Raw genomic sequence first — 22,201 nt, 5'->3', positions numbered from 1 at the left:
AAGGCTCCCCAATGAGCAGTGAGCCCCGTGTGGGGCTCGATCCTAGGACCCCGGGATCATGACCTGAGCTGAAGGCAGACGCCCAACGACTGAGCCACCCAGGCGCCCCAGTATGTCAGCATTTTAAATACGCATCCCCTTTGACCTAGCACCTCTTATTCTAGGAAATCTCTTTTACAGGAATGTGGGAAAACAATGGGGAAGGGAAGATGGATGTAAATGGGGAGATCAGAAGCAGGTTGAACCCACCAGCAAGAGTTGGCACTTGCCCCATGGGATGGACTGGAACCCATGCCGGTTTTCCCTGCTTCCAATCTTGCTGATGTCGGTGTCCTGCAGAAGCCAGGGCCCTTTGTCACAGAGCAAAACACAAGCACTTGGCCCAGGAGTTGGAGAAGCTGATGGAGGATCTGGGGGAAGGTAGAGAAGTTGTAGGCCCAGCTGCGGCTTCACCTCCAAGGAGGTAAGTCAGCAGATCACCAGTGATGTTCATGAACTAGAAAATGTCTGCTTTCCTTCTACCCTCCAGATCTCCCCTATGGCCCACTCTAAAGGATGTGTAGTTCAGCCCAGCCAAGTTGAACATTACAAATTGGACATATGAGTGGATACATGTCCATGCATCCTTGCTTGTACTAGGAAAAATCGGAAACTGTAATGACCATTGTTAGGGGAATGATCGATAAAGTTATGGTGCACATACACCCTGGAATAGCACGCAGCTCTTAAAAACAAGGAGATCACCACAACAGGATGCCACTACACAACCACCGCAATGTCTAACGTGTATAAAATGAACACCACTAAATGTCGGCAAGGATGGGTAGTAATTAGCACTCTTGTACATTGTTTTTGGAAGTGTATAATGGTACAGCCACTTCGGAAAATAGTGTGGTATTTTCTTATAAAACGAAACACGCACCTACCCAATGAGCCAGCAGTTCTATTCTTAGGTATTTACTCAGGAGCAATAAAAGGTTATGTGCAGTGATCTTCCCCGGTCTCAGGCGTTGGCTCCCGCCTCTGCTTGTTCACTCTTACTTAGCCTGTGACACCCAAACCGGCTATGACTTCTAACCTCCTGGGGCCGCGTCCTTGCTTGCGACAGGGCCACCATGTTCCAGGCGCGGCTGGTCCAGGGCTCCATCCCAGAGAATGTGCTGGAGGTGCTTACGGATCTCATCAACGAGGCCTGCTGGATCCGAAGCTGCAACGGTGTAAACTGTTCCCACGGCTGTCTCCCTGGTGCAGCTCCCCGCGCACTCCCATGGCCTCGGCTCTTACCGCAGCCACTGCAGCCTGGCCGTGGCAGGAACCTCACCAGCATGTCCAAAATACGAAAATGTGCAGTGAAGACCTCCTTACACTAAGGGCTGAAGATAATGCGGACACCCTGGCACTAGTATTTGAAGCTGCAAATCAAGAAAAGGTTTCGGATTATGAAATGCAGTTAATGGCTTAAAAAAATTTTTTTTTAATTTATTTAAGAGAGAGAGAAGGGAGGAGCAGGGGGAGGGGCAGAGGGAGAAGCAGGCTTCCCGCTGAGCAGGGAGCTCCACCTGGGGCTCAATCCTATGACCCCAGGGTCACACCCGAGCTAAAGGCAGACGCTTAACCCACTGAGCCACCAAAGCATCCTTGAAATGAAGTTAATGGCTTTAGATGTGGAACAACTTGGAATTCCAGAACAGGTCAATAGCTAGCTATGCAGTAAAGACACCTTCTGGTGAATTTGCACATATATGTCATCTCAGTCATATTGCAGATGCTGTTGTAATTTCCTGTGCAAGAGAGGGAGTGAAATTTTCTGCAAGTGGAGTACTAGGAAATGGAAATATTAAGTTGTCACAAACAAGTAATGTCGATAAAGAAGAGGAAGCTGTTAGGATAGAGACGAATGAGCCAGTTTGGCTAACTTTCACTTTGATACCTGAACTTTTCTACAAAAGCCGCTCCAGTCTCTCCTACAGTAACAGTATGTCTGCCGATGAACCCCTTGGTGTAGAGTATAACCTTGCTGATATCGGACATTTAAAGTACTAGTTGGCTTCCAAGATTGAGGATGAAGAGGGATCTTCGGCATTCTTAATATCCAAGATGATAAAATTAAGCTCTTTGAGAACTGCTTCTGAGATAGCAACACGTACTTAAGTTTCTTCTGTCATCAAATTTGTACCCCTAAGTACATATGTAGATATTTTCTGTAAATGACCTATTTTTTCCTCTATTTTTTAGTTTGTTTAAAGAATAAAGTCCAAAGTCAAATCTGATCTTGTTAACCTAGAAATGTTATCTGCCTTACCTAAAAATACTTATGATTTTCAGAGCAAAAGGATTTTGACTTTAAATGCTGTTTTTTAACTTTATTTATTAATCTGTGGGAGAGAGAGCATGAGGGAGCGCACAAGTGGGTGGGGGAAGGGCAGAGGGAGAGGGAGAAGCAGGCTCCCCATTGATTAGTGATCCCAAGACGGGGCTTGATCCTGGGACCCCAGGATCACGACCTGAGCTGAAGGCAGATCCTTAACCGACTGAGCCACCCAGGTGCCCCTGTAAATGCTGTTTTAAGAATTTTTTCAATTTATTTTTTTAAGATTTATTTATTTATTTGAGAGAGATAACAGGGGGAGGGGCAGAGGGAGAGGGAGAGAACTTCAAGCAGACTCCCCACTGAGCATGGAGCCCATCATGGGGCTTGATCTCATGACCCTGAGATCATGACCTGAGCTGAAATCAAGAGTTGGTTGCTCAACCGACTGAGCCACCCAGGCACACCAGAATTTTTTTCAATTTAAATAAAACTTATTTGAATTTCAAACAGAAAAAAAAAAGTTATGTGCATAAAAAGACTTGTACAAAAATGTGCATAGCAGCTCTATTCATAATAGCCATAACCTGGAGACAGATCAAGGTCCATCAATAGGAGACTAGATATATAAACTCTTGTATATTCATACAGTGGAATACTAATCAATGATGTAAGGGAATCAGTTACTAACACATGCAACAATAAGGGCAAATCTCAAAAAACATTATGCCAAATGAAATAACCCTTACCCAAAAGAGCACATGTTTTATAATTCCACTTATATGAAATTCTAGAACAGGTAAAACTAAATTTTGATGGAATAAAATTGGAAGAATGGTTGCCTCTGGAAGATCAGGGGCAGCAATTGAGCTGGAAAGGGGCAGGAGGGAACTTGCTGGGGTGATGATGATGTTCTATGTCTTTATAGACATTTTGATTACACAAATGTATGAAGTCTTAAAATCTCAGCATAAATAGACTTAAGATTAGTACATTTCATTGTATGTAAATTTTACCTTGAATGAAAATGTATACAAACGTAAAACTCATTAATTGTATGTATGGTGATTTTTTAGGGGGAAGTGTATTGATGCTCGCAATTTACTCTAGAACCTATCAAGGGGCGCATGGGTGGCTCAGTCGGTTAAGCATCTGACTCTTGATTTCAGCTTGGGTTGTGAGCTCAGGGTGGTGGGATCAAGGCCCACATTGGACTTCACACTCAGCGCGGAGTCGGCTTGAGATTCTTTACCCCTCCCTCTCTCTCTGCCCGACCCCCACCCCCCGCCCCTTCGCATTTGCTCTTGCTCTCTCTCAAATAAATAAATAAATAAAATTAAAAAAAAAAAATGAACGGGTGAAGGAAGAGAGGGATGGATAGATGTACAGATATGAGACAAAGCAAATTAGTAAAATGTTAATGGTAGGGTTTATGTGGTGAGTACACTGGCCTTCACTGTAAAGTTCTTTCAACTTTGTTTTAGGGTTGAAAATTTTTATAATTGGGGTGCCTGGGTGGCTCAGTGGGCTAAGTGTCTGCCTTTGGCTCAGGTCATGATCCCAGGGTCCTGGGATAGAGCCCCACATGAGGCTCCCCACTCAGAGGGAAGCCTGTTTCTCCCTCTCCCTCTGCCTGTCACTCCCCATGTTTATGCTCTCTCTCTGTGTCAAATAAAGAAATAAAATCTTGGGGTGCCTGGGTGGCACAGTCATTAAGCGTCTGCCTTCGGCTCAGGTCATGATCCTGGGGTCCTGGGATCGAGCCCCACATCGGGCTCCCTGCTCGGCGGGAAGCCTGCTTCGCCCTCTCCCACTCCCCCTGCTTGTGTTCCCTCTCTTACTGTGTCTCTTTCTGTCAAATAAATAAATAAATAAAATCTTTAAAAAAAAAAGAAATAAAATCTTTAAAAAAAAGGAATCATCTCGTTTAAAAAAAAGAAAATTTTTATAATAAAATATTGGAAAAAGAATGAGATTGATTTTGTATGTACTAACAGAGAGAGATACCCAAAACATACTGCTAAAAGCAAGCCTTGGGGAAAAATATAACATGATATCTTGGACATAAAACAACTAAGCAAAACAAAAACCTTACTTCTGTGAATAGTTTAATAGAGGATACATATTAAACTATTAACAGTGGTAACCTTTGGGGAAGAAAGTATGATGAGAGGGTTGGTGTCTTAGCTTGGTTCTCCAGAGAGCAAAGCCTGGGGCAAATGCTTATGTGGTAACACTTTTGGGGATAATGCAGTTCTGGGGAAGCAGGAATGAGGGGCAAAGGAGAACAAGGCAGGGAAAGGAGACAGTAAAAATGTGGATGTATTACTGAGCTGGCCCAGCTTTCTAGCAAGCACCAATGATTGTTTGGTTTCAAGGGAGGTCATCAGAAATGCTGTATGAACCTACTGCATCCCCCAGCTGTCCATGGTGGGGAGGAAGGGAGCAGAATTTATCTGCTGGTTGCTCTACCTCACTAGACAAAGTGTACCCCAAAAGGCATCAACTCCCCCACGTTTCTGGAACCAACCTGGCCAGCCAGTCTGCAAGCATGGGTACTGAGTGAGTCTTGTGTAATATCGGGCCTCAGCAGCAAGAGTTAAGCCCCAAAGGTGGTTCTGAGGCTCAAGGAAAGAATGGGTTGTGCCTCTGAACAACTTGGGGGGCCAGGAGTAGTCCCCCACAGTAGGCGTTCCTGGATAAACCAGTGGAACACAAAGGCAATATCACCTCTGCCTTAGGCACGTGACAGGCCTCCCCCTTGCAGCCTAGAGGAATGTACTTACTACCAGGCAATCCTTTTGGGGAAGCCTTCAATAACAGTGAGAGAAAAGACCACTGAGCAAATCTAGGGAAATGTACAATCTGGGTCCAGCACAAGTGATCTTGGTAAGCAAGGACTTTAAGCTTTAACCGAGTGTACTTCTGCATTGCTTAAATCTTTTATAAGACTGTATTTATGTATTGCTTGTGTAATTAAACAAAACCAATAAAATCGGGGTGCTTGGTTAGGCGTCCAACTCTTGATTTTGGTTCAGGTGATGATCTCAAGGTCGTGAGATTGAGCACCGAGTTGGACTCTGCACTGGATGCGGAGCCTGCTTAGGATTCTCTCTCTTCCTCTTCCCCCACCCACCCCCTCACTGGAGTGCTCTTTCAAAAAAAAAAAAAAATCAAAATGTAATCATCTTTGTGTAACATTTTGTAGCCAATATAGTAGGAAGATAAACAGAATGAATTATGGAAACGCTAGCCTAATATCACATGAACCAATAAATTTAAGTAAGTTTTTTTTTTTTTAAGTAGGCTCCATGCCCAGTGTGGAACTCGACCCTGAGATCAAGACCTGAGCTGATAAGGAGAGTCGGATACTTCACTGACTGAGTCACCCAGGCGCCCCTAAGTAAGATATTATTTTAGGGAAAGCAATACATTAAATGAAACAAAGTGAGATTTAATTTTTATTTCCTTTGTACATAGTCTCCTAAAAATAAATTCAAAAACTGGAAAATAGTTCATTGCGATGATGTGTTTGAATTGTGGCGTGGGAATGGATTTATGGTCACTGGGATAATAGGCACACAAAGTACAGGTTTCTGCTTCTGGGACGAGGGTAAGATAATTACATTTGTTAAAGAGCTAGTAAAACGTCAGAGGAATCTGGCCCATCTTCTGCTCTTTGCTCTCTGCTAGTCTGATCTCGCTGGTCACCAGGAGCCTTACAGCCTATTTCCTCCTTTTCTTCCAGTGAAAAGCCCCACACCCCTCCTTATTAAATTTTAAAGTTTTTCTCATTTGAGTATCTCAGACAACACAAGGTTCTCCTACTGAGTTACAGTTTTTGGTGATTAAAACATTCATTTATTCCTGAGGGGCGTCTGGGTGGCTCAGTCAGTTAAGTGTCCGACTCTTGATTTCGGCTTAGGTCATGATCTCGGGGTCATGAGATCGAGCCCTGCGTTGGGCTCCAAGCTCAATGGGAGTCTTCTTGAGATTCTCTCCCTCTCCCTCTGCCCCTCCCCCCACTCTCTCTCTCTCAAATAAATAAGTAAATAAAATCTTTTTTTAAAAAAAGATCAGGCGCCCCAGATGAGAGTAACATTTAAATTGGCAAACTTTGGGTAAAGCAGATTACTCCCCATAATGTAAGTGGGGCTTATCCATTCAGTCGAAGAACAAAAAGACTGGCCTTTCTGAGTAACAGGGACTTCACCAGCAGGCTGCCTTTGGACTGGAACTGGAACGTTGGCCTTTGTGAGTCTTGAACTTTCTTCTTCTTCTTCTTCTTTTTTTTAAGATTTTATTTATTTATTCGAGAGAGAGAGAGAGCAAACATGAGCTGGGGGAGGGGCAGAGGGGCAGGGAGAAGCAGGCTCCCGGATGAGCAGAGAGCCTGATGCGGGGCTCTATCCCAGGATCCTGGGATCATGACCTGAGCCGAAGGCAGATGCTTAACTGACCCGTCACCCCGGGTCTCGAACCTTCTGACCCAAAGTGCAGGTTTGGACTTGCTAACCTTCATAATCATGTAAGCCAAATAATAAATCTCTTTATATAAGTAAATAAGTAAATAAATAAATTGTGTGTATATATATATATTTCACTAGTTAATAATTATACTAAAGTTTCCATGTTTAAATTCATGGTGTAGTTTCTGTCTCCTGACCAGACACTGACTGATATCAGCAGTGTACATGATATAGGGCCCATACATGAAGATGATCATAGTAAAATAAGATAAAGTACTTTCCCTCAGTAGTTGAAAGAAATGGACAAAGGAAAAGTTATGAAAACATTTCATAAGAACTATAATGGAGGGGTGCCTGGGTGGCTCAGTCGGTTAAGCGTCTGCCTTTAGCTCAGGTCAGGGTCCCAGGGTCCTGGGATCAAGCCCTGCGTCGGGCTCCCTGCTCAGCTGGGAACCTGCTTCTCCCTCTCTTTCTCCCGCTCCCCCTACCTGGGCTGTCTCATTCTGTCAAATAAATAAATAAAATCTTAAAAAAAAAAAAAGAACTATGATGGACATGTTTGTTTAGGGCCACGCAAAAGCAGAGAAGAAGGAACACCTACCTCATGGGATGTTATAAGGCTTCATGGAAGGAGTGATGTCTGAACTGAATCTTGAAGGAACATGGTTTTCCAGGCAAATGAAGGTGGAGAGTAGTATAATCCAGATGGAGGGGAGAAAGTATGTCCAGAGGCAAGAGGAAGCACATCACGTACTGGGGAGTATAAGTGTGATAGCTCCCTGAGGCTGGGGCAGAGGAGGCAGGAGAGAATGGTAGGAACGTGAAGGGTATTGTGAGTCACTTTAAGTAGTTTGCATTTACGGCTCCAGGCCAGAGATTCTTAACCTAGCTCCCCGACCAAGACACCCACCACAGATGGTATTCATATTCATAACAGTTCCATACCTGTGCCAGGTTTTTGCTGAAACACCCCTCCCCTAATTCGAGGGTGTAACGAAGCATCTGTAATTTATAGTTGCTGCAGCCAGAAATGGAACATTGGTAATGGTTGCTCATTACCGTCTATAGCCTAGAGCAGATAGGCTGTGTGTTGCACAAAATTCCTAGCTCTAATCCTAGCTCTTTCTCTTCCATTTAAGAGAATGCCGATGCTCCCCTCGGCCTTCTGCAACTACTCTGATCCATTTACTAAGTATTCCAAAGGATGGACAACTTTGAGGAGGGCCCAGAGAAATAAAAATCTTTTCAACACATTCAGGCTGCAGTGCGGAGAGCAAAAGCCGGACTGACAGACTAATGTGGGGACAGTGCCAAGTCCTGCTGGGGAATTACAAATGGTGGTGAACTGACTATAGCACGTAGGCATTCTCGTGGCCAACCTCTCCTGCGAATACTCAAGGCGAAGGAATAACAAGCTAAGAGACTACCTCATCCCAGTGCTGCTTCTCGAGGGTTGAAAGGTGAACACTCAGAAAGGCTGCTGGTCCACAGGGACAGCAAATGGGATGATCCAGAGTAGTTTTGTGGTGCCTGGCACTCCCTTCTCTGGGGCTCCTCCCCTCTCTCTCCTTAAGCTCATTCTGACTACATTAGTCATCTTTGCTGAGGTAACAACCAACCTCAAAATCTCTCGACCTTACAACAGAGCTGGTGAACTTTTTCTGCAAAGGGCCAGATAGTAAATATTTTGGGCTTTGTGGGACATCCGGTGTCTGTTACAGATGCTCAGCTCTGTCCTTAGAGCAAGAAAGCCGTAGACAATATGTAAATGAATGAGTGTGGCCATGTTCTGACAAAACTTTATGAATACTAAAACTTGAACTTCATATAGTTTTTAAATCCTGTTCTTCTTTTGATTATGTTTTCATTGAAATATACTTGACATATAACATAGTATTATATCAGTTTCAGGTGTACCACATAATGATTTGATATTTGTATATTGCAAAATGATCACCACAGTAAGTCTAGTTAATACCTGTCACCTCACAGTTACAAATGTTTTTCCTTGTGCTGAGAACTTTTATTTATTTATTTTTAAAGATTTTATTTATTTGACAGAGAGAAGGAGAGCACAAGGAGGGGGAGCAGCAGAGGGAGAGGGAGAAGCAGGCTCCCCACCAAGCAGGGAGCCTGACATGGGGCTCGATCCCAGGACCCCAGGATCACGATCTGAGCCGAGGGCAGATGCTTAACCGACTGAGCCACCCAGGTGCCCCCGAGAACTTTTAAGATCTACTCTCGTAGCAACTTTCAAATACACAATACATATTAACTATAGTCACCACACATACACTACATCCCCATGACTTACTTATTTTGTAACTGGAAGTTTGTAACCTTTGACCTCCTTCACCCATTTGGGCTCACCCCCCCCCCACCTCTGGCAACCAATTTGTTCTCTGTATCTATGGATTTGTTTTGTTTTGTTTAGATTCCACATATAGATGAGGTCATATAGTATTTGTCTTTCTCTGACTTATTTCATTTAACATTATGTCCTCGGGCGCCTGGGTGGCTCAGTTGGTTAAGCGACTGCCTTCGGCTCAGGTCATGATCCCGGAGTCCCGGGATTGAGTCCCACGTCGGGCTCCCTGCTCAGCAGGGAATCTGCTTCTCCCTCTGACTCTACCCCCTCTTGGGCTCTCTCTCACTCTCAAATAAATAAATAAAATCTTAAAAAAAAGGAAAACAAAGAAGAAACAAACAAAAAAACATTATGTCCTCAGCATCCATCCATATTGTTGCAAATGGCAAAACTTCCTTTTTTATGGCTGAATAATATTCCTGTGTGTGTGTGTGTGTGTGTGTGTGTGTGTGTGTACATACCACATTTTCTTTATCCATTCATCCATGAATGGACACTTAGGTTGCTTCTGTGTCTTGACTACTGTAGATAATGCTGGAGTGAACATGGGGGTTTTTACAACTCTTCAAGTTAGTGTTTTTATTTTCTTTGGATAAATACCCTAACGTAAAATTGCTGGATCATATGGTACGTCTATGTTTAATTTTTTGAGGAAAATTCTACTGTTTTCCAGAGTGGCTGCACCAGTTTGCTTTCGCAGCAACTCTGCACAAACTTTCCCTGTCCTCCACATCCTCACCAGCATGTCTTCTTATCTAATAACCACCACTCTAACAGGTGTGAGGTGATATCTCATTGTGGTTTTGATTTGCATTTTCCTGATGATGAGTGATGTTGAGCACCTTTTCATGTACTTGGCCACCTATATGTCTTTTTTGGAAAAATGTAGATTCAGGTCCTCTTCTCATTTTTTAATCAGATTGTTTTATTTTGCTATTGGCTTGTATGAATTCTTTACATATTTTGGATATTAATCCCTTACCAGATATATGATTTGCAAATATTTTCTCCTATTCAGTAGGTTGCCTTTATTTGTTTTTATTTTTTATTTACTTATTTTTTAAAAGATTTTCTTTATTTATTTGAGAGAGAGAGAATGAGAGACAGAGAGCACAAGAGGGAAGAGGGTCAGAGGGAGAAGCAGACTCCCTGCTGAGCAGGGAGCCCGATGTGGGACTCGATCCTGAGCCGAAGGCAGTCGCTTAACCAACTGAGCCACCCAGGCGCCCTATTTGTTTGTTTTTAAAGATTTAATTAATTTATTTGACGAAGAGCACAAGCAGGGGGAGCGGCAAAGGGAGAAAGAGAAGCAGTGTCCCCGCTGAGCAGGGAGTCCAATGCGAGGCTGGATCCCAGGACTATGGGATCATGACCTGAGCCGTAGGCAGAAGCTTAACTGACTGAGCCACCCAGGTGTCCCAAGGTTGCCTTTATTTTTGTGAGCATGTTCTTTGCTGTGCAGAAGCTTTTTGGTTTGTTGCTGTCTCACTTGTTTATTTTTGCTTTTGATACCTTTACTTTTGGTGCCAAATCCAAAAAAGACATTGCCAAGTGCCATGTCAAGGAGCTTATAGTCTATATTTTCATCTAGGAGTTTTATGGTTTCAAGTCTTACAGTCAAGTCTTTAATCCATTTTGAGTTAATGTTTGTGTATGGTATAAGATAATGGTCCAGTTTCATTCTTTTGCATGTGGCTGTCTAGTTCTGCCAGCATCATTTATTGAAGACACTGCCCTTTCCCTTGTATACTCTTGGCTCCTTTGGTGTAAGTTAATTGACCCTCTATGTGTGTTTTGATTACTTTCCAACCTCTCAAAAATGAAAAAGAAATTCTTAGCTTAATGGGTCTTACAGAAACAGCCACTGGTTTGGGTTTGGCCCATGGACTGTAGTTTGCCAACCCTTCGTTTACAACAACCAACATCTGTTTCTTGCTGTCTTTACATGTTGGTGATTACAGGTCAGATTCTGTGGCTCAAAGCACCTCACTTTGGGACCTACACTGGGCAATAGGAGCGGCCCCTATTGGAGTCACACTATTCATGCAGCAGAGAGGAAGAACAAGAGTGGGACACACAGGAGGTAAACACGTGATGCCTCCTAAGCTCCTGCTCAGAACTGGCCTGCTCTCACCGCTCATATTCTGTTGGTCCAAGCAGGTCACAAAACCTAACCAGACAGTGGAGCAGGGAACTGTGCTGTCTCCAAAGAGGCATTGAAAATCACGCAGCAATGGGTGGCGACATATAATCCTCTCAGAGGGAAAGAAGGGACTAGTTGGAAAGGCTAATACAACATACCACCCTGCACCAGGACCCATTCCCAGTATGCATTAGGATAGCATGTCAAAGTGTGGCTCAAGGACTGATGTCCCTGGTCTATAATAAGTGTAGAAAGTGAAAGTAAGTAAAAATTTAAGAAGTTTTATATAATAAATATGCCTGCAACAGATTGGGAACAAAAACAATCTAGTTGTTCACCCCAGTCTGAGAAGCACTTTCATCAGTAGACAGAGTAGCCAATACTTTCAGGGGACAGGAGTTCACTGGCCAATATACAACCATTATGAGAAAAACAACAAACGGGATCACATAGACACACATGCACACACAATCACATATATATAATCTAAGAATTAGTGAAATAAAAAAATCAGAAATTTAAAATAAGGATTATAAAAATACTTAGAGAAGAGATTATATTTGATTATACATCTGAGGTAATGAGAAATCATAAAAAAGAACCAAGAAGGAATGCTAGGATTGAAAATGGAAAGAACACAAGAGATAGAATAAATAGGGGCGCCCAGGTGGCTCAGTCAGTTAAGCGTCTGCCTTCGGCTCAGGTCATGGTCCCAGGGTCCTGGGATTGAGCCCCACATCGGGCTCCCTGCTCAGCAGGAAGCCTGCTTCTCCCTCTCCCACTCCCCCTGCTTGTGTTCCCTCTCTCGTTGTGTCTCTCTCTGTCAAATAAATAAATAAAATCTTGAAAAAATAGAGATAGAATAAATAGAAGAATAGATATGGCTAAAGAAAAATTAGTAAATTTCAAGATCATATTGAGGAGATTTCCCATAAAAAAGCAAGAAAGGACAAAAAGATAAAGGATACAAAAAGAAGTAGAGAGACATGGAGGACAGGAATAAAAATGCCAACATCTGGAAAGTTAGGGGTTCCAGAAGGCAGGTGAAAACACACGGAGTGGAAGAAATTATATTTTGAATAGTGAAGGTAACCTTCCCAGAATTAAAGAAGGATGAAAGGTCTTAGATTAAAAGGACCCATCAAATGCCAAATAGAGCATTAAGAAAAAATCTACACTGAGACAAATTATAACAAAATGTAACATTGTCAGTGTAAAATGTAAGAATATCAAAGACAAAGAGAAAATTGTAAGGGAATTCTATGGGAAGAGAAAGGGCAAATCGGTATCATTCTACTCAACAGGAACACTGGATGCAAGGTAAGGATAGAACAATATGTTTTAAAGTATCAAAGGAAGAGAACTTTGATTCTAGAATTTTTTATATCCCATCAAATTCTCATTCAAATGCTAGAGCATAATACAAATATTCTCCAGCACACAAAGCCTTGGAAGCTTTGCCACACAAACCCTGAGAACAATCTTGAAGAAAGTAATCAAGATGAGACACAAATCAAGGAGATGCTCCAAGAGACTGGAGAAATAACAGTGTTCAAATGCTTTGGGACACCTGCCTGGCCCAGTTGGTAGAGCCTGTGACTCTGGATCCTGGGGTCCTGAGTTCACGCCCCATATTGGGTATAGAGCTTACTTAAAAAAAAAAAAAAAAGAGTGTTCAAATACTTTGGTAAAGTTTATCTTTGTCTTTAAAGAAAAGGGGTTGTATCAAATAAGATGAAAAGAGAATACACATCTATAACAAATAATATCAATACTGGATGGTGGTGGAGAAAAAGAGACATGAGCGTATGTTTAAGTACTTTCTTATTAAGGGGAAGAAATAGATATTGATACATTTAATTGTTCATAAGAGTAAAAAACCATGAATATAAGTAATAAATTAAGAACAACCACAATGTGGGGCACCTGGGTGGCTCGGATGGTTAAACGTCTGCTTTCAGCTCAGGTCATGATCTCCAGGTCCTGGGATCAAGCCCCGTGTCGGGCTCCTGGCTCAGCAGGGAGTCTGCTTCTCCCTCTCCCTGCCTCACCCCCTGCTTGTACTCTATCTGTCTCTCTCTCTCTCTCAAATGAATAAATAAAACCTTAAACAAAAAACCCACAACATGAATAAAATACAAATATATAGCTTTTATTTTATTTTTTTAATTTAAAAAATTTTTATTTATTCTATTTATTTATTTAGGGAGCCAAGGGGGAGGGAGAGAGAAAGAATCTCAAGCAGACTCTGTGCTGAGCATGGAGCCCGACATGGGGCTCGATCCCACCACCCTGAGATCATGACCTGAGCTAAAACCAAGAGTCAGAAGCTTAATCGACTGAGCCACCCTGGCACCCCCAAATATATAACTTTTCAATCAGCCAAAGAAAACTCAATCTAGGATGTCTGGGTGGCTCAGTCGGTTAAGCGTCTGCCTTTGGCTCAGGTCATGATCCCAGGGGCCTAGGACTGAGTCCTGAGTCGGGCTCCCTGCTCTGCAGGGAGTCTGCTTCTCCCTCTGCTCCTCCCCCCACTTGTTCTCTCTCTCTTGCTCTCTCTCTCTCAAATAAGTAAATAAAATATTAAAAAAAACAGAAAACTCAATCTAGCCAACAGACTAAAGAGAACAGTGACAATAGTATAAAAGGAATACAATACGAAGCAAATGTAAAATAACATGACAGAAGTAAATCCTAATTTAACTGTAAATACAATAATGTATTGAATTAAATTCAAAATTAAAAGGCCAAGATTCTCAGACTACTTTTTAAAAATCCAACAATACATCGCTTCTCGGCCTTTTGGCTAAGATCAAGTCTAGTATCTGTTCTTATCAGTTTAAAAATCCAACAATACAATTTATCAAAGCGTATATTTAAAACCAAAAGAAATGGAAAATTTGAAAATAGGAAAGAAAAAGCTATGCCAGGCATATATGAATCAAAAGAATCCAGAAGGTAGCAATCCTAATATGTAATAAAATAGGATTTAAAGTAAAAAAAAGTCATAAAAGACAAAAGATATTATGGAACTTAACATAGGAAGTAGAGGAAGGAAATTATAAATGCCAGCTATTGTCTGTGACCAGTATTAGAAACAAGGACTGTATTAGCTATGCACATTTTCTTTCTTGATTACAGAATATCATATTATGACTTATAATTGATAAGACATGACTATTTCTCTGAGTGATGTTGTTCTTCATGAGTCATTGGGTAGTCTCTTTCATAGAGAGAGAATTTTTTTCTATGATAGTTGAATTATATGAGATGGGAACATTTTGTTACTTTTGTTTTTTGAAATTTAAGTATGGGAAGTTTGTATGGATAACTAGTACACACAATGATGGACTGTAGCCTATACTGTGTATTGGCTCATTTAACACAGTGTCCAATCCCCATATTGTATGTCTTCCTATACTGTATAGGCTGGAAAGCTAAAAACTACATTTCCCAGACTCCCCTAGAGGTATTTTTCAAATAGATGCATCCACAAAAGACTGGAATGAAGGAAATGAGAAGTGTGAGACAAAAGTCATGCCTATCGATACATCAGCTTTTCTTGCAAGCATAGTTTGAAGGCACTGGTTTTTCTGGGGCAGCTTGGCAGAGATTTCAATGTCTATTCCTAATGTCATAGTATTAGACGGTGGCAGCATTTGAGGGTCTACAATAATAGCCATGTGGTGTGGCTGGGAATTTCTCATGGCTGCTATTGTCCCGAACTTTCAGCATCTAAGCATGATTCTCTGGCCCACCTGGATACTCATAAGCCATCTACTGTTGTCTAATAAAGCCCTTTCTGTTTAAACTACCCAGAGTGGATGCTATTCTCTACAAGTAACAATACTGACTCTAGAAGACTGTTAGCTCTACCTCAACATCTTTTCTCTCTTTCTTCCTTAGTAAGAGAATTTTTACTATACATATTATTACCCCATATAAAGACTGTATTTCCCAGATTCTCTTGCAGCTAGATGTGACCATGTGACTAAGTTCTGAGCAATGGGATGTAAATAAAATTGTGATGTGGTAGATTCCAGGAATCTTCCTTAAGAGATAATAAGGACATGCCCTTTACCCATTCTTCCCCCTTTCTCTATCCTTCTGCTTTGAATGTAGAGTTGGTGGTCCATTTTAGAACAGGAGCATGAGGGCTGCATGCTAGGTATGGTGGAACAGAAAGTTGGCAACAGGCCTGTTTCCTTGAGGACTTCATAGAATGGAGCTTCTATACTAGCCTTGAATCATCTACCTCCAGGTTTTTTATGTAGGGGAAAAATAAACTGATAACTTGTTGAAGCCATTGTTATGTTAGGTTTTCTGTCACTCTCAGCCAAGTCTAATTCAATGAATCAATGACCAATAAACCATTCAGAATATACACCCTTCCTTTCTGACCATTAATCTCTGGTTTGTATTTTGGGATTAAAATTCCATATTATTCCGTCTCTGATCATGCTAATGCACAACTTACAATAACTCCCAAGGTTGTAGTTCCTTAAATACAGCTCCTCGAAGACAGTTCCTCTTGATCTGAAGACCCATGAACTAAGGAGACAAGTTATCTGCTTTATATTTACCCAAAAGGCAATGGTGCTACATATAGGATAATCACCATAGACATCCCTGTTCAAAAAGGATGGAGATGGGGGCGCCTGGGTGGCTCAGTCATTAAGCGTCTGCCTTCGGCTCAGGTCACGGTCCCAGGGTCCTGGGATCGAGCCCCACATCGGGCTCCCTGTTTCTCCCTCTCCCACTCCCCCTGTATGTAGTCCCTCTCTCGCTGTGTCTCTCTCTCTGTCAAATGAAAAATGAAAAATAAAAAAAAAGGATAGAGATGCTGGCACAAATGAATCACTGGTCCATAGCAATTCTGAAGTCCATCTGGACAAATGTTGGAAATTCCTTGATTAGGACTCAAGGCCTGGAGATAATCATCCATGGCTCTTGGTTCTACCTTCTGGGCTCTTGGTTCTGCCCTCTGAGTCATCCTTCCTTTTGCATAGAAAATAGTCCAAATTTGCAACTGTGTAGTTTTCACAGATTGCATTTTACTAGTAGAATTTGGAGGGTCAGAAGATATCTTTTCACTTTGTAATGCCTCTGATCCTTTCAGTCCAACTGGGCAGTGTTCCCCCAAACACATTTTAAAAACATGGGACTCTTCTGAATCTTCTTGAGGTTCACTCCATTAGACAAAAGATATCCTCACAAAGCTCTTCAAGACAAACCCTTCTACAACCTTGAGCTTCTGTTGAGGGACAATAAATGCCCTTAAGCTTCTTTCTTTCTTTGAAATTTTATTTATTTTTTGAGAAAGAGAGAGAGAGCACGAGCAGGGGGAGGGGCTGAGGGAGAAGCAGACTCCCCGCTAAGCAGGGAGCCTGACGTGGGGCTTGATCCCAGGACCGTGAGATCACTACCTGAGCCAAAGGCAGTCATTTAACCCACTGAGCCACCCAGGAGCCCCTGCCCTTAAGCTTCTTAGAATCCTACTGTTTGAATGAGGATTCATGGCATATCCTTAAATCTTTAGAGGACTTTTTATCTAAATGAACAGTACTCTGAGGTAACTAACACCTTCCCTCTTTCTTAGGTCTTGACAAAGGATTTTACAGCTATTCCCTTCACTTCACCTTTGGACTGTGTTTTCCTGGCATTGTCCTGCATTTAATCTTTGCTCAGAAGCTATTTCTTAATTTTAGCATCATTTGCCACCTGGACAGGCTGGAGATTTTCAAAACCAGAAAGTTCTGGCTTCCTTTTGTCTAATAGTCCTTCCTTTACCTTATCTCTCTCTCTCTTCTTCTTCTTCTTTTTTTTTTTTTTTTGGTAGATTTTATTTATTTATTTGACAGAGAGAGAGAGAGAGAGCCCAAGTAGGCAGAGAGGCAGGCAAAGGGAGAGGGAGAAGCAGGCTCTCCACTGAGCAGGGAGCCCGATGTGGGGCTCCAGCCCAGGACCCTGGGATCATGACCCGAGCTGAAGGCAGCCGCTTAAGAGACTGAGCCACCCAGACGCCCCTACCTTCTCTCTCTCTTTTCTGATTTTACTACAAGTGGCAAACAGAGACCAGGCAGCCCCTTCCACATTCTGCATGGAGAGCTCCTTAGCTAGATCACCCAATTCATTAGGTATATTTTCCACTTTTCACCTTACTGCAGGCAATAGTGTTGCTAAATTTCTGCCAATACATAACAAGGACCCCTTTCTTTCAGTGTCCAGTAAGATTTTTATGATTTTCTTTTTTTTTTAAGATTTTATTTATTTATTTGAGAGAGAGAATGAGAGAGAGAGAAAGCACGTGAGTGGGGGGGGAGAGTCAGAGGGAGAAGCAGACTCCCTGCCAAGCAGGGAGCCCAATGTGGGACTCGATCCAGGGACTCCAGGATCATGACCTGAGCCGAAGGCAGTCGCTTAACCAACTGAGCCACCCAGGCGCCCGATTTTTATGATTTTCCTTTAGGCCCTCCCTTGCAGCTTCGTCAAAGGCCATCAAGACTCTACTATTTTTTGAAAGGCTCAAGTTTCACTAACACTCCCTCAGAGTCCTTCCACCTTCCACGGCTCAGTTCCAAAGTCATGTTTTTAGGTTTTTTGTTATGGTAGCACTTTCAGGTACCACAACTTGTAGAAGTTATCTGTTGCTGCATAACAAGTTGCCCCCACAACTTAATGGCTTAAAAGAACAAATATTAATTACTTCACAAGATTTCTGAGGGTCAGGAATCTGGAAGCAGCTTCATTGGTTGGTTCTGTGTCTGGTCTCTCATGAGGTTTCACTCAAGCTGTGAGCTGGGACTGCAGTCAGCTGAAAGCTTGTCTGGGGCTGGAGGACCCATTCCAAGGTGGCACACTCTCACGGCTGTTGGCAGAAAGCTTCAGTTCATCTCCACATGGTGCATGAGGATACTGGCTTCTCCCAGAACAGCAGACCCAAGACAGAGAAAGAACAAGCAGGAAGCTGTGTTGTCTCTTATCACCAACACTCTGAAATCACACACTATCATTTCTGCTTTATTCCATTCTTTAGAAGCGCTCACTAAGTCCGGCTCACACTCATGCAAAGGCGAATTGGGACCACCCTCTTGAAGGGAGCAGTGTCAAAGAATATGTAGGCATGTAAAAACCACCACTACCCATGTTCTTCTCCTTGCCCTCTACTCCAAGGGGGAGAGTGGAGTTTTCACTTTTCCTTTCTAGGCACTGTTCCTCTGTTTGAGATTTTGATCTCCTTCTCACTCAATTGCAGAAATTCAGCCACTTAATTATTCCTCCTATATATTTAATCTTTCCCTTTTATCTTCATGCTTTCCTTCAGCATTTATTTTAAGTCTTTTTCTTTTAAAAGATTTTATTTATTTATTTGAGAGAGAGTGAAAGTGAGAGAGATCACAGAGCTCTGGAGAGGGAGAAGCAGACTCACCGCTGAACGGACAGCCAGATGTGGGGCTCGATCCCAGGACCCTGAGCTGGAGGCAGTCACTTAACTGACTGAGCCACCCAGGCACCCCTATTTTTAAGTCTTTACCCATATCCCCTTCTAGCTAATACCCTCTTTCTTTGCCCGTAGTAGTTTTGAGACATGTCCCCAAATTCTCTGACATTCTTCCCATTAAGAGATAGCAGCTATGTCCCCTTCTGCTTGAATCTTGGTAGGTTGTGACTACTTTTCCCAATGGGATATGGCAAGTGAGGCACCGTGTAAGTTCTGTTGATAGGTATAAAAGATCACACAGCTTCTTCCTAGTTCTCTTGGATACCCCCTCTTGGTATGCTCTCTTGTGAGGACCCTCCCTCTCAGAACCCAGCCACTATGCTGCAAGTGGCCCAAGGCACACTGAGAGGCTACGCGTAGGTGTTCCAGGTAACAGTCACAGCTGAGTCAGTTTTCAAGGGATCCCAGTCTTGGTGCCAGACCTGTGAGTGAAGAAACCTCCAGATGATTCCAGTTCCCAGGAGTTCAAGTCACTCCGAGCCATCTGGGTCTTCCCAGCTGAAACTCCAGACATTGTGAAACAGAGACAAGCCATCCCTGCTGTGACTTGTTCAGTTCTTGATCCATGGAATCCCTTAACATAATAATATAGCTTCGTTTTATGCCATTAAGTTTGGGTTGGAACTGGAACATCCCCTTTATACCCAAATCTCTCTAAAGAGTTGTTTCTTCTCGGGGTGCCTGGATGGCTTAGTTGGTTAGGCATCTGCCTTTGGCTCAGGTCATGATCTCAGGGTCCTGGCCATGAGTCAGGCTCCCGGCTCAGAAGGGAGTCCGCTTCTCTCTCTCCCTCTGCCCTTTGTGCTTGCTCTCTCTCTCTCAAATGAATGAGTTAAATCTTAAAAAAAAAAAAAAAAGTTGTTTCTTCTCATTACCTCTGTTTCTTTATCCCCTACTTATTCCTCTAATCTGGATTTTGCTCCTTTCTTTCAAGGTTAAGTCTTCTGAAGTCAATGATCTCCGAGTTGTTAAATCTAATAGACACTTTCTCTTAGCCTGTCAAGAGAAGTATTTAACACTATTGTCCAATTCTTCCTTTTAGAGTCACTCTTCTCCTACTTTCTCTGACACCACCCTAGGTGGCATCCCAGGCCACTTCCTTCCTCTCTAGTTGCTTCTCGGTGTCATTGGCAATTTCACCTTCCTCCAACCAGACACTGGGTGATGAAGTGGCAGCAGCTCGGTTCTAAGCCTTCTCTTCTCACTTTGTATTCTCTATCCATACCCATGGTTCTAATTCCCCTCCATAGGACATCAGTGATAACATTTTATCTCTAACAATTCTATCTGTTAAGCTCCACACCATATGTCCAGATGCCCTCTTAACATTTTGTACTGGTCAGGGTTCTCAGCTGCACACAGACTGGCCATGGCTGATTTAAGCAGAAATAGATGGATGAAAAGTTCACAGAATCCCAGAAAGAGGAGAGCACAGGGGTTGGAGCCTCTGCTAAGCAGGCAGAGACAACAGCCAAGTCAGAGCACAGAGCTGGCCTGGTGAGGATACCGACAGGGCTCCCAGCAGAGATGTGGTAGCTGCCACCACCGATAGCCTTAGCCGTGGACAGTGGATGCTGCTACCACGAACAGCCCTCCCACGATGGCGCCTGGAGATACGATCTTGCTGTGGCTGTCACCACTGCAAGAAAAGTTTCTTTGAGGTTCCTCCTTCTTGGTCTCATAGCTCCCTTTTCAAAGTCCCTGGTGTGTGCATCTGATTATCAAAGTGTGGAGCATGGGCACTGTCCTAGCTGTGGGGATTCTGGGAAAGCAAGTCACTGGCATTTCCAGATTCTGTTAGAAGGCAGATTCTACCTGCCACCGATTAATCACAAGGTTAGGCATTCTCCAAATATGTAAGTGAGTTTCAGAAGCTAGGAGGGGGAAGGTGAGGAGGAAAAACTCCTATTACTTCTTCCTTGCAACAAGGTGTTTATCACCAATCTGATGTGCTCTCCTGAGGAACAAGTTTGTAGAACTCTTTTGCATGTTTTAATTAACTAAGGCTGAAATAAAACCTTGTGCTATAAACGCCCAGGTCTTTCTGGGAGAATTCTCAATGGGGATGCTTGCAGAGTAGCTTGAATACATCCAACCCTCCTGATAATTAGTGGTTTTCAAACATGTTTCCATTTACCTGTTCAGAATGGGAAGGAATGCAGCTAAGTAGCAGAACACCTTTACAGTAATAAGGAAGTGACATTAAGAGATCGTTGTGAATATTTTGTATCCCTCTCCTAGGACATCCGATCCTCAAAATGCATAGCTAATTGTTGATGGAACCAAAGCAATGAGCTTTGTCCAATTTGACTGAGTATGACATAGAAGAGGAAGCCATCGAAAAAATGAAAGGTTTTGACATTTTTCCCCCAGTTTTGTTACATCACAGTGCTTTTCAGTACCTGACCCAACATAAGGAACTAGAAACTAATTTATAGAATTCATGTTTCTGTAGTTGCAGGGAAAATTCAGTGATTTAAGATTTTAGAAAATATACAACCTGTTTGCACTTTGGGTCATAAATATGTCAAAAGAAAGTCGATGTACAATGAATTTTTTTATTCGAAAACACAAAACCTGCTATTTTTACTAGTTTTATATTTTTCTCTGAACTTAAGCAAGAATTATTTTATCTCAGACTCTCTGGGTTTTCCTCTTCAAATAGAATGCTTGTGACCTGTAGAGGTTTAGAAAAGGTTATCCCCAACCAAAACAAGTGCTTCAATAAAGGGAAGAATTCTGTGAAATCGCTTACATTTGACGTTGCTAAACTTAAGTACAATAATGTCACATGTACTTATACAGTAATTGTGGGCACGCCTAAGTCCCTCCCTCTTTCCTAAACCAAATTCCCCAGATCCTAGAAATCCAGCCCTTCTGCCCTGCGGAGGCGCCTTTCCCAACGTAAAGTACAATTTTAAATTTAAGCTCCTGACTAAATAATGATTCCGTGGTCAACTGCCAGGGAACCTGGGCACCCCGGAGCCTCTGGAGGGTGCAGCGGGGTGTAGGCAAGGGCAGGGGGAGTGGGCGAAGCCGCTGGTTGGTGCCTGAAATCTGTGCGTTGCCCCTTTAATTGTGTCCCCAGCCCTCGGGCGTTTCTGTCCAACGCCCACGTCAGCAAATACCTTTTGTTTCTCTCACGTTGGGGCTACTTGTTTTAGGGCGCAAAGGAGCGGCTTCGAAAGTGGGTATTTCCCCTGCCGAGGACCAGGAATCCTCCCCGAGCCCGCGCGCGCGACCCGCCGGTGCGCCGCGGCCCGCGGTAAGTGGCTGCGCGCGGCGCGGGCGGAGGGCGGGCGGGGCGTCGGGGCTGCCGGGACGGGCCGCGAGCCTCGCTGCGGGCGGAGGGCTGGCGGCGGGCGGCGGCGGCGGCGGGATGCGGCCCGGACGCGGCGCCCCCAGACGTCCC

At 43.1% G+C, this 22,201-nt stretch overlaps 1 protein-coding gene and 2 pseudogenes across 4 annotated transcripts in view; all 3 read left to right on the top strand.

Moving 5' to 3' along the window:
• ZBTB8A (zinc finger and BTB domain containing 8A) overlaps positions 1 to 22,201 on the top strand; it is a 90,808-nt gene that overhangs the window by 12,136 nt on the left and 56,471 nt on the right. For 3 of the 4 annotated variants that reach the window (XM_025856924.2, XM_073902990.1, XM_073902987.1), the window contains exon 1: positions 21,702 to 22,054. The gene's annotated coding sequence lies outside the window, so the exon portion shown is untranslated. Of the gene's footprint in view, positions 1 to 5,614; positions 5,712 to 21,701; positions 22,055 to 22,201 lie in introns of those variants that run through there. The other variant, XM_073902988.1, reaches the window with a different exon arrangement.
• Positions 1,116 to 22,201, top strand: part of LOC112811876 (proliferating cell nuclear antigen-like) — a 21,829-nt pseudogene continuing 743 nt past the window's right edge.
• LOC112812436 (U2 spliceosomal RNA) lies at positions 14,075 to 14,190 on the top strand (annotated as a pseudogene).

This window comes from Callorhinus ursinus, unplaced genomic scaffold (genome assembly GCF_003265705.2).
Source record: "Callorhinus ursinus isolate GAN/ISIS: 27379988/994484 unplaced genomic scaffold, GSC_fseal_2.0 scaffold18, whole genome shotgun sequence".
Taxonomy (NCBI): Eukaryota; Metazoa; Chordata; class Mammalia; order Carnivora; family Otariidae; genus Callorhinus; species Callorhinus ursinus.
This window is presented reverse-complemented; position numbering and strand designations above follow the sequence as displayed.